The sequence below is a fragment of the Anolis carolinensis genome, chromosome 2 (assembly GCF_035594765.1).
Source record: "Anolis carolinensis isolate JA03-04 chromosome 2, rAnoCar3.1.pri, whole genome shotgun sequence".
NCBI lineage: Eukaryota > Metazoa > Chordata > Lepidosauria > Squamata > Dactyloidae > Anolis > Anolis carolinensis.
Window position 1 is genome coordinate 273545830 of NC_085842.1, and position 14873 is coordinate 273560702.

Here is a 14873-nt window from a genome sequence, read left to right on the forward strand (position 1 = left end):
TTCTCCTGGACATCTCTGCGGCTTTCGATACCATCGACCATGGTATCCTTCTGGGGAGGCTCTCCGGGATGGGACTCGGTGGCACTGTTTTGCAGTGGCTCCAGTCCTTCCTGGAGGGCCGTTCCCAGATGGTGAAGCTGGGGGACACCTGCTCGGACCCCTGGCCTTTGACCTGTGGGGTCCCGCAAGGGTCTATTTTATCCCCCATGCTTTTTAACATCTACATGAAACCGCTGGGAGAGGTCATCCGGAGTTTTGGAGGGTGTTGCCATCTCTACGCAGATGACACACAAATCCACTACTCGTTCCCACCTGACTCCAAGGAAGCCCCTCAGGTGCTGAACCAGTGCCTGGCCGCTGTGGCGGACTGGATGAGGAGGAACAAGCTGAGGATCAATCCTGACAAGACAGAGGCCCTCCTGGTCAGTCGCTCGTCGGATCGGGGTATTGGGTGGCAACCTGTGCTGGACGGGGTTGCACTCCCCCTGAAATCACAGGTCCGCAGTTTGGGGGTCCTCCTGGATTCAGCGCTGACGCTTGAAGCGCAGGTGTCGGCGGTGGCCGGGAGGGCTTTTGCACAACTCAAACTTGTGCGCCAACTGCGACCATACCTCGTGAAGTCTGACTTGACCACGGTGGTGCATGCATTAGTTACCTCTAGACTGGACTACTGTAATGCGCTCTACGTGGGGCTTCCCTTGAAGACGGCCCGGAAGTTACAGCTGGTCCAACGTTCGGCAGCCAGACTAATAACGGGGGCGAGTTACAGGGAGAGATCTACTCCCCTGTTTAAGGAGCTCCACTGGCTGCCGTTCATCTTCCGGTCCCAATTCAAGGTGCAGACCATCATTTATAAAGCCCTAAACGGTTTGGGACCCGCCTACCTTCGTGACCGTATCTCCTATCATAAACCTGCCCGACCTCTCCGATCATCGGGGGAGGCCCTCCTGTCGCAACTACCTATATCTCAGGCTCGCCTTGTAGGAACAAGGGAGAGGGCCTTCTCTGCGGTGGCCCCTCGCTTGTGGAACTCGCTGCCCATTGAAATCAGGCAAGCCCCCACCCTTTTAGCCTTCAGGAAAGATTTAAAAACATGGCTCTTCCGGTGTGCTTTCGGAGAGTAAATGTTCTATGCTACTCCCCCCCGATATTTATCCTCTAGACTGGTTCACTATCTGATGTCCCGTCCCTCGAGGTTTTATTCTGATCCCTTTCTCACCCAGAGTTTTAATTTTTAATCTAGTTTTTAAATGTAGTATTCATGCGGCCCGCTCGTGTTATATTGCTGTTTTGATCTTATGTTGTACTGTTTATTTTATGTAATGTATTATTTAATTGTATTATGTTATGGTTTATTGTATTGTCTTGGGCATGGCCCCATGTAAGCCGCCCCGAGTCCCCGTTGGGGAGATGGTGGCGGGGTATAAATAAAGTTTTATTATTATTATTATTATTATTTTTGTAGTGGATCCCCATGGGCCCCAAGCACTCATAGCTTACTCTAGTCTTTGCCTTGAGGTAAGTTTTCAGCTCACTTAACGTAAACAAGACAGTTGCTTCCTGGTGTTATAACCAAATGGCAAAATCATACTGCTTTCAGAAGCCCTTGTAAAAACCATAGGAGCCCCCTAACCATTCCACATAAAAGATGCTGGGGGCAATAATTTGTAACCTGTTTTGGTTATGGTTAGTAGGTGATTATTTATAATATGTGGGGTAGGGGACACTCAGATTACTTTTATGTATAAAGTTAAAAGGGACAAAGTATATATGAGAGCCAAACTATACATGATATTAGAGGCATGTTTGCATCTGATGCACATTATTAAGTTCCAAACGGCAATTTTACTTCAAAAGCAAAGTTTAATGTTAGAAGAATCATTCTTACAACCAATGGAGGGAAAGATTACAGTTCTCCATGAGTCAATTAATGCAGGTTGTGTTATTTAAAAACTTTGCACATTAGATGCAAAAAAATAGTACAGGTCAATAACTGGCTCAGAAAATGGTGTCAAGAGGAGCATTTTGGCTTCCTTGACCATGGTCTACTCTTCCAAGAGGATGGACTACTGGCAAGCGATGGGGTGCATCTCACACAAGTAGGAAAACATCTTTTTGCACACAGACTCACAAACCTCATCAGGCGCACTTTAAACTAGATCCACTGGGGGAGGGGAACAACAGCCTGGCGAACACTATATTACCCACGACCACAGGGAACCGCCGAAAGGCTAAACGGAGGGCTGCACAAACACAGCAAGGACCAAGTACAGAGAGCACAATAATCCCAAATAAACAGTTCGAGTGGAGGTCACAGGGGCTTACATGTCTTTACACTAATGCTCAGAGCATGGGAAATAAGCAAGACGAACTCCAACTCCTAGCACAGCACCACACATACGATGTTATAGGCATCACTGAAACCTGGTGGGATGACTCCCATCACTGGAATTTAACCATTGAGGGCTATAACCTCTTTCACAGAAATAGAACAAAGGGGAGAGGAGGGGGAGTAGCTTTATATGTCAAAAACAGTTACGTTGCAGAAGAAATGCAAGACTGTAATCCGGGAAACCAGCTTGAAAGCATCTGGATAAGAATCAAGGGAACCGGGACTCAAAAAGATCTTGTCGTGGGTGTCTACTACAGACCTCCAAGTCAGGATGAAGGACTTGATGAAGCCTTCTGTCAACAGCTGACCAAACAGGCACAAAGAAGAGATATAGTAGTCATGGGCGATTTCAATTATCCCGATATCTGCTGGAAAACAAACTCAGCCAAGAGTACAAAGTCCAACAAATTCCTCACTTGCCTTGCAGATAATTTTATGGTCCAGAAGGTAGAAGAGGCAACAAGGGGATCAGCAACTCTTGATCTAATCTTAACAAATGTGGAAGACCTGATCAATACAGTTGAAGTGGTTGGATCCTTAGGGGCAAGTGACCATGTGCTCCTGCAGTTTGCAATACAAAGGAATGCTGAAACTAAGACAAGTCAAACACGCATTCTGGACTTTAAGAGAGCTGACTTCCAAAAAATGAAGGAATTACTGAGCGGCATTCCATGGACGCCGATATTAAAAAACAAGGGAGTTAAGGATGGATGGGAGTTTTTCAAAAGTGAAATACTCAAGGCGCAAATGCAAACAGTGCCAACAAAGAAGAAAAATAAGACAAGTGCAAAGAAGCCAGAATGGATGTCCAAAGAACTTCTAACTGAGCTAAAGCTCAAAAGTGACATGCACAAGAAGTGGAAAAGGGGAGAAATCACCAAAGAAGAATTCAAACGTATAGCCAACACCTGTAGGGAAAAGGTTCGCAAGGCTAAAGCGCAAAATGAGCTCAGGCTTGCCAGGGACATAAAAAACAACAAAAAAGGCTTTTTTGCTTAGAAAAAGGAAGAAAAAGGAGGCGATAGGGCCATTGCAAGGAGAAGATGGGGTGATGGCGACAGGGGACAGGGAAAAGGCAGAACTACTTAATGCCTTCTTTGCCTCGGTCTTCTCAGGAAAAGAAAGCCATCTTCAACCTCAGCAACACGGAATGGACGAAGGATTGGGGGAAATCCAACCCCAAATAGGGAAATAAGTTGTCCAGGAACACTTGGCCTCTCTAAACGAATTCAAGTCCCCAGGGCCAGATCAGCTACACCCAAGAGTACTGAAGGAACTAGCGGAAGTTATTTCAGAACCACTGGCAATTATCTTCGAGAGTTCTTGGAGAACGGGAGAAGTCCCAGCAGATTGGAGGAGGGCGAATGTGGTCCCTATCTTCAAGAAGGGAAAAAAGAACGACCCAAACAATTACCGTCCGGTCAGCCTCACATCAATACCAGGCAAAATTCTCGAAAAGATCATTAAGGAAGTGGTCTGCAAACACTTAGAAACAAATGCGGTCATTGCTAATAGTCAACACGGATTTACCAAAAACAAGTCATGCCAGACTAATCTGATCTCTTTTTTCGATAGAGTTACGAGTTGGGTCGATACAGGGAATGCTGTGGATGTAGCGTACCTGGATTTCAGTAAGGCCTTCGACAAAGTCCCCCACGACCTTCTGGCAAACAAACTAGTAAAATGTGGGCTAGACAAAACTACGGTTAGGTGGATCTGTAATTGGCTAAGCGAACGAACCCAAAGGGTGCTCACCAATGCGTCGTCTTCATCATGGAAAGAAGTGACAAGTGGAGTGCCGCAGGGCTCCGTCCTGGGCCCGGTTCTGTTCAACATCTTTATTAACGACTTAGACGAAGGGTTAGAAGGCACGATCATCAAGTTTGCAGACGACACAAAACTGGGAGGGATAGCTAACACTCCAGAAGACAGGAGCAGAATTCAAAACGATCTTGACAGACTAGAGAGATGGGCCAAAACTAACAAAATGAAGTTCAACAGGGACAAATGCAAGATACTTCACTTCGGCAGAAAAAATGGAAATCAAAGATACAGAATGGGGGACGCCTGGCTTGACAGCAGTGTGTGCGAAAAAGACCTTGGAGTCCTCGTGGACAACAAGTTAAACATGAGCCAACAATGTGATGCGGCTGCTAAAAAAGCCAATGGGATTCTGGCCTGCATCAATAGGGGAATAGCGTCTAGATCCAGGGAAGTTATGCTCCCCCTCTATTCTGCCTTGGTCAGACCACACCTGGAATACTGTGTCCAATTTTGGGCACCACAGTTGAAGGGAGATGTTGACAAGCTGGAAAGCGTCCAGAGGAGGGCGACTAAAATGATTAAGGGTCTGGAGAACAAGCCCTATGAGGAGCGGCTTAAAGAGCTGGGCATGTTTAGCCTGCAGAAGAGAAGGCTGAGAGGAGACATGATAGCCATGTACAAATATGTGAAGGGAAGTCATAGGGAAGAGGGAGCAAGCTTGTTTTCTGCTGCCCTGCAGACTAGGACACGGAACAATGGCTTCAAACTACAGGAAAGGAGATTCCACTTGAACATCAGGAAGAACTTCCTCACTGTGAGAGCTGTTCGACAGTGGAACTCTCTCCCCGGGGCTGTGGTGGAGGCTCCTTCCTTGGAGGCTTTTAAGCAGAGGCTGGATGGCCATCTGTCGGGGGTGCTTTGAATGCGATTTCCTGCTTCTTAGCAGGGGGTTGGACTAGATGGCCCATGTGGTCTCTTCCAACTCTACTATTCTATGATTCTATGATTCTATGATTCTATGAAAGAAAACATATTGTATGAAAAGTATCACTTGTCCTTCGCTTTACATCAAGAAGAACGTAAGGGCCCTTCAGAGAAGACCTGTGGCCAAGACATCCATCATTCTTTTCCCTCTATGTGGTGGCCAACTAGATAAATGCTGAAAGCCCAATTAACAAAACAGGAATATTCATGTTTTCTAAGCCATTTGTATTACAAGGCATGGCACCTCTGTGACTGAATGCAATATGTAGCCACCATGACTAATACCTCTTGATGGACTCTTTTTCTTCTTCAGAAGTTGAGAATTGTACACACCCTACATTAGCCCTTGGAGAACTGCACCACCCATCCCTGGACTTTGTTATTGTTTTTATAGAGAATGCCTGTGTGTATTTACATTATAGAATTAATGCAGTTTGTCACCAATTCAACTACCATATTACATAATCATAGGAGTTATAGGGTGCACCTGCACTCTAGAATTAATGCAGTTTGACCCCAATTTCACTGTCGTGGCTTAGTGCTATGGAATCCTGGTAGCTGTGGTTTTACCAGGTGTTTAGCTTTCTCTGCCAAAGAGCACTGGTGCCTTACCAAACTAGAGCTTCCAGGATTCCATAGCATTGAGGTATAGCAGTTAAAGTGGCACCACTTTAATGGTAATGTCCTCTGGGGGGCAGTTACTCCAACTAGCCAAAACCCGACTGGCAACCACTACCCAGATGATCTTTTCATTGGCCGCCCCACGTCTGTGGAATGACCTGCCAGTAGAGCTCCAATAGCTGAATCAACTGTTGAAATTTAAGATACACGTGAAGACCTATTTCTTCTGCTAGGTCTACCCAGACAGTTTTAATGGTGAATTTTAAACTCTACTGTATGCCTTGTTTTTCTCTTGTGTATTTTGATAAGTATTTTATGGAGGTATGTTTTAATATGTATATTTTACGGAGTGTTTTAAAATGATTATGTGTTTATGTTTTGGCAATGCTGTAACCCACCTCGAGCCGTGATGAAAGGTGAGCAAGAAATAAAACTATTATTATTACCAAGCTACATTAATTCCACAGTGTAGATACAGCCCTGGTGCCATGCTTTGTTGGGCTTCCACTGGCAGGACAGGAAATAATACCGTAGCAATTTGCTGCATTATCCTTTTTGAGTTCTCTGCTTACTTTTACACATTGTCTTCCATTGGTTATAATGAGAGAAAGAATATTACTCCAGTGGAATAGCTGGTACACATTTACCTCAATTACAGGGGTACACCAGAAAATGGCAAGCCTATGTGGACAAAGAATTCATACATTCCTCAGATTTACTTTTCATATGTGTCAACTGACATTGGAACCAAACACCAGCAAATACCAATGTCTCACTGTATTGAAACATCCATGGTGAATGTAAGGGATGCTCAGAGATTAGAAGTTTCATGCTGGGGGGGGGGGGGGGTTTGGAAGGGAAATCCAAACTGTGATGCAGCCCTCAGAACCAAACACCATAGGATCACATCCTAAATTGGATTTAATGTCAGCAATCACTTGTTCATATGAGTGCTTACCAGTCTGCAAGGTGGCAACCTGGATATTGTTATTAATTTTAAATCCATCTTAAAATCCTTTTGTTAAGGGGGATTTGGAATCATTTCTCCTCAGCAATTCCAACTGCACTTGTATAGCACGTCATGGCTATGATAATCCCTTCACTGAGCACCAAAGTAGACTTTTACCAGTAGCTTGTCAATAAAAAAAGGTTTCCCTCGCCTTGTTAAAAATTAAAACGTTAAAAAAGCTATAAAAACAACAGAGTTAATTTTATTCCAAGGGCACAACAACAGAGCTAACATCTAGCTCTTCTTCCCTTCATGTTGTCACAACAAATCTTATGCCAGTGATTGATGTTGTTGCCTGCCAAAGAGCTTTTCCGCAGAGAGCAATGTTCTTGCCTTGCCTCTGGTGGAGTTCATCCCCTTTCCTGGAGGCTCTGTGCAATTGCGTGGCTCCACAAAAATAATCTTGCCTGGAGAAGAATGCACCAAACTGGGATGTGTTTATTTCAAGGTTTCCCCATTGGAGAATGCCCCCAGCCCCCTAAAACATTAAGTTTTCAACTTCTACCTATCCTACCCCAAATAACTCAGCTTCTACCTTAATATCCCAAAGGGTATTGTGTTTATCAAATAAGAGAAGAAAAGATTACCCCGAAGCACCTTTCTTTCTTTCCAAGGTACGTCCGATAAAACACAAAAAGATGTCTCTGAAATATTATTCAAAAGATAAAACTATATCTCAGGGTTCTTTTCCATTATGGATATACCCAGCCATTGCTAGAATTGAGGCATACAGAATCTTTCCTCTATAGGAACAATGAAGCCCATCCTTTTGTAACTGATACAAAACAGTGGCATGATGGTTTGAGCCTTGGACTAGGAAAGTGGAAAACCAGGGTTTAAATCCCTTCGCAACCATGGAAACCCATTGCATGACACTGAGTGAGCTGAACATTCTCAGCCACAGAGAAAGACAATGGCAACCTTCCAACCTTCAGCCATGAAAACTCTACAATAGATCCGCTTTTGGGTTGCCAAAAATCAGAAATGGCACAATAACATACGAAACCAACAATGCTGCTTGAAAAGCAAAAGTACTGTACCTTTGGACCTCTAGATATTGGACTGCAGCTTCCATTACTGGTAGCATCGTGCCAGTTGGGTGGTTCATCTAGGTTTTCATCCTAAATTTAATGAAACTGCCACCAGCCATTGATCCCTATCACCCCTGACCATAGTTTAAGATGATTGGGGCTAATATAAGTTGGAATCCAACAACCTCTGGAGGGCATCAGATCCCTCATTCTGCAAATACATGGATCACTGCAGAAAAGAATTTAAAATGAAGAGAGGCAGTGATTCCTATAAGCAGTATGCCTCAGCTATTAAACCATTACCCAGCACAGCAGTAAATGATGCATACTAATTAATTCCTTGTTATAAAACTGTGTTTTAGAAATAAAACAATTCAAAGAACCACTAGGATCACTAATTTTGTATACATTTCCCATTAATGAAAATGGCAGTGTTCTCAATTGTATTCTTGCTGTAGAGAGCACTTTATCTGGTGTTTTAAAAATTCAGGACCACAAACTATTACTCTACTTCCAGGGTTCTGTCAAAGTGTTGCGCCAAGGAGATGGATTTCTTCCTGCCATCTAATATTGAGAAATATTAAGGGCTGGGGGCAGTTTAACTGGCTAAAACATTGAGAAAATACTGACAAACTACTTTCACATATTTTAACCACATTACCACAGATTTTAAGCAATAGTATTACCAGGCAAGATCATGTAATCTATCCTGCAAAGGGACTTCATGCTCAAATGACAGGACTTTATACATTACCAGTGCTTTTCCATAGATTTTTAAAGGATCTTACACTGTGCTTATCCAGTAGCCAACATTTTACTTGAAGCTTGTTCGGACTTCCTCAGTCAGAGCAGATGCATCACTTCACTTTATAGAAAGTGGTTTCTTAATCCACATGGACACATCTGGACATCATATGTTATTACATGACTAATTCATTTCTTCCTTTAATGTTTCAGCCTCATTTTCACTTATCTGCCAATAAGTCAATCAAACACAGTAGAGCTTACTTCTGAGTAGGCATTTATGGCATTATAGATTTTGACTATAATTAATCAAGTGGAGTGCTAATCAAGTGGAAAGTATTTATTTACCCATGATGTGTTATTCATAATAAATCTGGCTCATATGTCAAAGACTGGCATGCCTTGGCTGATGTTTTTGTACAAAAGTGGTGTGTTTTCAAAGATGGGCTGTAACTTGAATGGTCTTACACAGCAAGTAAAAGAGCCGGTGCAGTGCAGGGGTTTGAGTGTTGGACCATGGCCCCTTCTACACTGCCATATAATTCAGATTATCAAAGTAGATAATCCACATTATCTGCTTTGAACTGGATATGTGTCTACACTGCTATGTAATCAAGTTTGATTTTATATGGCAGTGTAGATGGGGCCTGAAACTCTGGAGACAAGGGTCCAAACCCCATTCAAAATAGAAAGCCACTGGGGCCCCTTCTACACATCTGTATAAAATCCACATTATCCACTTTGAATTGGAATATATGACAGTGTAGACTAAGATCATCCAGTTCAAATCATATAATGTGGATTTTCTGCATTGATAACCTGGATTATCTGGCAGTGCAGAAGGGGCCTGAGTGACCTTGGGTAAGCTACCCTCTTAGACCTCTTTTACACTGCCAGATAATCTATGTTATCAAAGCAGAAAATCCACATTATATGATTTGAACTGGATTATCTAAGGGCCCTTCCACACAGCCATATAACCCAGAATATCAAGGCAGATAATCTACAATATATGCTTTGAACTAGGTTATCTGAGTCCACGCTGCCATATAATCCAGTTCAATTTGGATTTTATACAGCTGTGTGAAAGGGGCCTAAATCTACATTGCCATATAATTCAGTTCAAAGCAAATAATGTGGATTTTATACATCTGCAGGGGACTTAGCCTCAGAGGAATGCAATAACAATTCCTCTCAAACAAATCTTGTCAAGAAAACCCCACAATAGGTTTGTCTTATTGTCGCCATAAATTGAGACTACACAAAGGCACACAACAACAACACAAATAGTCCATGTGTCAAGCCTTTCCATACTGAGGACTAGATCCTGGCAAGTAAAATTTATTTCAGTGCTAGGAATGAGGTGGTTTTGTAAAATAGCATAATAATGCTTACAGATAAATTCAGGAGACCATATGATTATGATAAGAAATAACAATTAAATCAAGGCATTCCTCATCATTGGCTTTGTTGCAGTTATTCTGACCCTTGATGTAAACAGAATTTTCTCAGTTAGGTCATTCACTGAATATTATTTGTTTATTTAGAAGAATAATTTAAAGAGGAAGTAATTCTTAGTGTTGAGTTGAAGAATATCAACTAATAGCAACGATTAGACAGATCTGTAGGAAGTATGAATTTTTGTGTGCGTGTAAGCAGCATTTTCATTTTAGGTATTGAGGCTGTTATCTCATTTCTACTAATATTTATATTTGGTTTGTTTTTGTTCACATTTATGAAACTACTAGCTGTGCCTGGCCACGCGTTGCTGTCACGAAGTATGGTGGTATGGAAAATAAAGTCTTGAGGAATTGGTGGTAGTTAAGGTAAAGGGTAAAAATTTTCTCCTGACATTAAGTCCATTATAAATGGGTTATATAGCTGTGTGGAAGGGCCTTGAGTCTACACTGCCATATAATCCAGTTAAAATCAGATAATCTGTATTTTATAGGCAGTGTGGAAGAGGCCTAAGTGAGGCCTAACTCTGCCTGTTCCCTGGGCTGAGTTCCCTGGGTTGCTAGGAGACCAAGTGGGCGGAGCTTAGCCTTCTAACTGGCAGCAATTGGATAAAAACAATTATTCCTCTCCCCCTAATTAGGACTTTATTTTTCTTTTCTTTTTGTTGTATGAACGTAGAGGCATGGATGAGGGGTTGTGCTGCCAAGTTTAGTGTTTCTGAGATGTGTAGTTTTGTTGTTTTGTCCTAGGCCGAAATTTCATTACCCTTTTATATATATAGATAATAACAGATAATTATAATGACATATATATTAGGACTTTATTTTTCTTTCCTTTTTGTTGTATGAACGTAGAGGCATGGATGAGGGGTTATGCTGCCAAGTTTAGTGTTTCTGGGATGTGTAGTTTTGTTGTTTTGTCCTAGGCCGAAATTTCATTACCCTTTTATATATATAGATAATAACAGATAATTATAATGACATATATATTAGGACTTTATTTTTCTTTCCTTTTTGTTGTATCAACCTAGAGGCGTGGATGATGAGTTGTGTTGTCAAATTTTGAGGTTGGGGGGCCTGTAGTTTTGTTGTTTTGCGGGTCGCTGTGATGCCATCACTCTTTTATATATATAGATTTAATAGCGGAAGAAGGTAAGGGTGCTATCACATGGATGCTCTTTTATGGGCCCCTATCTGTATCAAATCTTGGTGTCCAGAGTCCTAGTCCAATACTCAGACCACTTCATCATGACTACTTGGACCTAATGCTTCAGGATCCTCAGTTGTTGGGGTCCCATAGAAAGCTGGCACTGCTATCACACCCACAATAAGGTTGTTATTATGAAGCTTGAAGGAGAGGAATGCTGGAACTCGAGCGATGTTGCTCACACACAGACCTGTAAAAAGGGATCTCTGTTTTGAGAATTCCTCTGGGGTCTCAACCATATTAATCCAGTCTTGCTCAGCTGCCTTTTTCTAAATAGAATCACAGGGTTGGAAGAGAGGAATAGATCATAATCCCCAGCCATGTAGGACCCCAGTCAATGTATTCCTAAAAGAGGGACAGACAACTTCTATTTAAAGAACCCCAATGAACAGTGCCATCTTAACACATGGGCATGCTTGGCAGTTATATGGAGGCCCCTTGCTAATCTTTGCACAGACCAGAATTTAATATTAAATTTTGATCACCTGCCTCAAATCTCAACAAAAGAAGAAATATTATGACTTCTAGTGGAGAGTTGGCATGTCATTTGTGAGATAAATTGTATCAGTTTTATTGCTTGTAGAATCATAGAATCATAGAGTTGGAAGAGACCTTGTGGGCCACCCAGTCCAACCCCCTGCCAAGAACTGGAAATTCACATTCAAAGCACCTCTGACAGGTGGCCATCCAGCCTCTGCTTACAAGCCTCCAAAGAAGCAGCCTCCACCACACTCCAGGGTGGAGAGTTCCACTGCCAAACAGCTCTCAGAGTTAGGAAGTTCTTTATAATGTTCAGGTGGAGTTTCCTTTCCTGCAGTTTGAAGTCATTGTTCCATGTCCTAGTCTCTAGGGCAGCAGAAAACAAGTTTGGTCCCTCCTCCCTGTGACTTCCTCTCACATATTTTATACATGGTCATCATGTCTTCTCTCAGCCTTCTCTTCTAGAGGCTAAACATGCCCAGCTCTTTAAGCCGCTCCTCAAAGGGCTTGTTCTCCAGACACTTGATCATTTTAGTTGCCCTCCTCTGGACACATTCCAGCTTGTCAACATCTCCCTTCAATTGCGGTGCCCAGAATTGGATACAGTATTTCAGGTGTGGTCTGACTAAGGCAGAATAGAGGGAGAGCATGAGTTCTCTGGATCTAGACGCTATACTCTTATTTATGCAGACCAAAATCCCATTGGCTTTTTTGCCACCGCATCGCATTGTTGGCTCATGTTTAACTTGTTGTCCACAAGGATTCCAAGATCTTTTTCACACGTACTGCTGCCAAGCCAGGCGTCCCCCATTCTGTATCTTTGCATTTCATTTTTTTTTTGCCTAAGTGGAGTATCTTGCATTTGTCCCTGTTGAATGTCATTTTGTTAGTTTTGGCCCATCTCTATAATCTGTTAAGATAGTTTTGAATTCTGCTCCTGTCTTTCGGAGTATTGGCGATCCCTCCCAATTTGGTGTCATCTGCAAACTTGATGATCATGCCTTCTAACCCTTCATCTAAGTCATTAATAAAGATGTTTAACAGAACTGGGCCCAGGATGGAACCCTGCGGCACTCCACTCATCATTTCTTTCCATGTAATGTTATGGAAGCCGAATATTGAAGCAGATTTGCAGGAGGCAGTTAACACAGGGGACACCAATGACTGACAGTGTGCATTTCGATTTTTGGAAGCTGAGCCTCCATTGATTTGTGTTCCAAGAATTCTATTTGTGTGGTAAATGGTTAGAGGAAGTGTAAGAAAGAGAAGTGAGGAAAAGGAAGTGTAGACTTACTACATGTTAGGGATATTAGTAAATAACCCTTTGAGCAGAAATGAGTTACTAATAAATATCAATATAATAACTTTATTTTATTGATAGTTTACATTTTTATTCCTGTGAGTGGTTGTGTAACAGTTGTGTAGGCAGGGCTCAGTGCATTGCTTTGTCTGGGGAGTCTGCCACCCGACGAAGTAGTCTATTTCACTGTTTATCAGTTCTGACGGTGAAGAAATTCTTAACATTTGTGGAAAATCTCTTTTCCCTTAATTCCAATCCATTAGTTTTTATTTCAGTCTTTGGAAAGGTAGAAAAGAAGAAAACATAGGATCAGTAAGAAAGAAGCATATTAGGAAAGGAAGCTCATCCAGACAGCCTCAAATATTTGCTTGTGCTGCAACTGGTCTTTTAAAATCCTTTGTTTGTTTAAAGTCTAGTGTTATTAAATGGATCTGTAATATCTCAAGAACATTGTGAGCTGCTCTGGGGAATCTAGTCAAACAAAGAGGATATAAATATATTAATTAAGGAACAAACTATATAATGCTTAAGAATAAAAATGGCTTTGCCTATTTGATACTAGAGAATGAGATAATCTATAGCCCTTCCAACAGGAAGCTAAGGATGCCGTTTCCCATTTTCTCTGCTTTTAGACAAAAGCAGCTTTACATAATTTTCAACTTAACTGTCCTAAGGCACTGTTGCATACCATTATGAGTCCATTTATTCAAACTAGTCAGAAATGACCTGTTTTTTTCATCTCATACTTATACCACCAATTGGAGTATATTATGTAAATGGAATTCTGCCACATCACCTGAATAGCTTATCCCCTTTTCCAAACTAATCTATGCACTGCTGTATTTAAAGGACTCAACTCTACACAGAAATGACAATTTCAATAGCACATCCATGTTATCTTTGTGTGTCTTAAAAACCAGCCCTTGGAAAATTTCTTTTTCTGAAACCATCTGTAACTGAGTAATGGTGGGATAATGCTCTGAATCTCAGAGCATCATTCTACTGCTGCTGTTACAGACGGCTTCAGCATATCATTATATTCATTCTTATCGGAATAACCTTCCAAGCCCTACTGCAAATAAAAAAGCCAGGATCCTGTTACTGCAATATGCTAGCAATATTGTGTGGGTGGTGGCATAAGAGAGAAACAACTACAAGGCATTGCAATCTTGAAGAAAGTAAGGTTTTGGAGAAAGAAGGTGCTCAATGCTCTGTAGATGATTTTCTGCCTTCCCGCATCATTGCTGCATGGCCCTAGAGATAGTCTCCAATCCTCAGTCATCCTGCTTCCTCAGCTGCTTTTTAAAATATCCCAGTTTCTCTACTCTCAGTTTCACCATTTGTTCTTAGTTTATTTCAGGGTGCATCAATACTGTAGAATTAATGCAGTTTGGCACCACTGTATCTGCCATGGGCTAATGCTCTTGAATCCTGGGAATTGTACTTTTACAAAGCCTTTATCTTTCTTTGCCAAAGAGCCCCGGTGCCTTACCAAACTACAAATACCAGGATTCCATAGCATTGGGCTATGGCAGTTGAATTGGTGTCAAACTGCATTTATCCAACATAGGATGCTGAACAATAGCTTCAAACTACAGAAAAGGGGATTCCACCTGAACATTAGAAAGAACTTCCTCACTGTGAGAGCTGTTCAGCAGTAGAACTCTCTGCCTCGGAATGTGGTGGAGGCTCCTTTTTTGGAGGCTTTTAAGCAGAGGCTGGATGACCATCTGTCAGGGGTGCTTTGAATGTGATTTTCCTGCTTCTAGACAGGGGGTTGGACTGGATGGCCTATGAGGTCTCTTCCAACTTTATAATTCTATGATTCTATGCACCCTATGTTCCTGTATACTGAATTCAGCAGGGATGGGGGACAGCAGGTTA

The 14873-nt window shown here is 42.0% G+C and overlaps 1 protein-coding gene across 1 annotated transcript in view; it reads right to left on the bottom strand.

The window, feature by feature from the left end:
- Nucleotides 1-7934, bottom strand: part of pam (peptidylglycine alpha-amidating monooxygenase) — a 213217-nt gene extending 205283 nt beyond the window's left edge. Inside the window, exon 1 of the mRNA XM_016994838.2 lies at nt 7811-7934. The gene's annotated coding sequence lies outside the window, so the exon portion shown is untranslated. The remainder of the gene's footprint in view (nt 1-7810) is intronic.
- Nucleotides 7935-14873: the final 6939 nt, after the last annotated feature.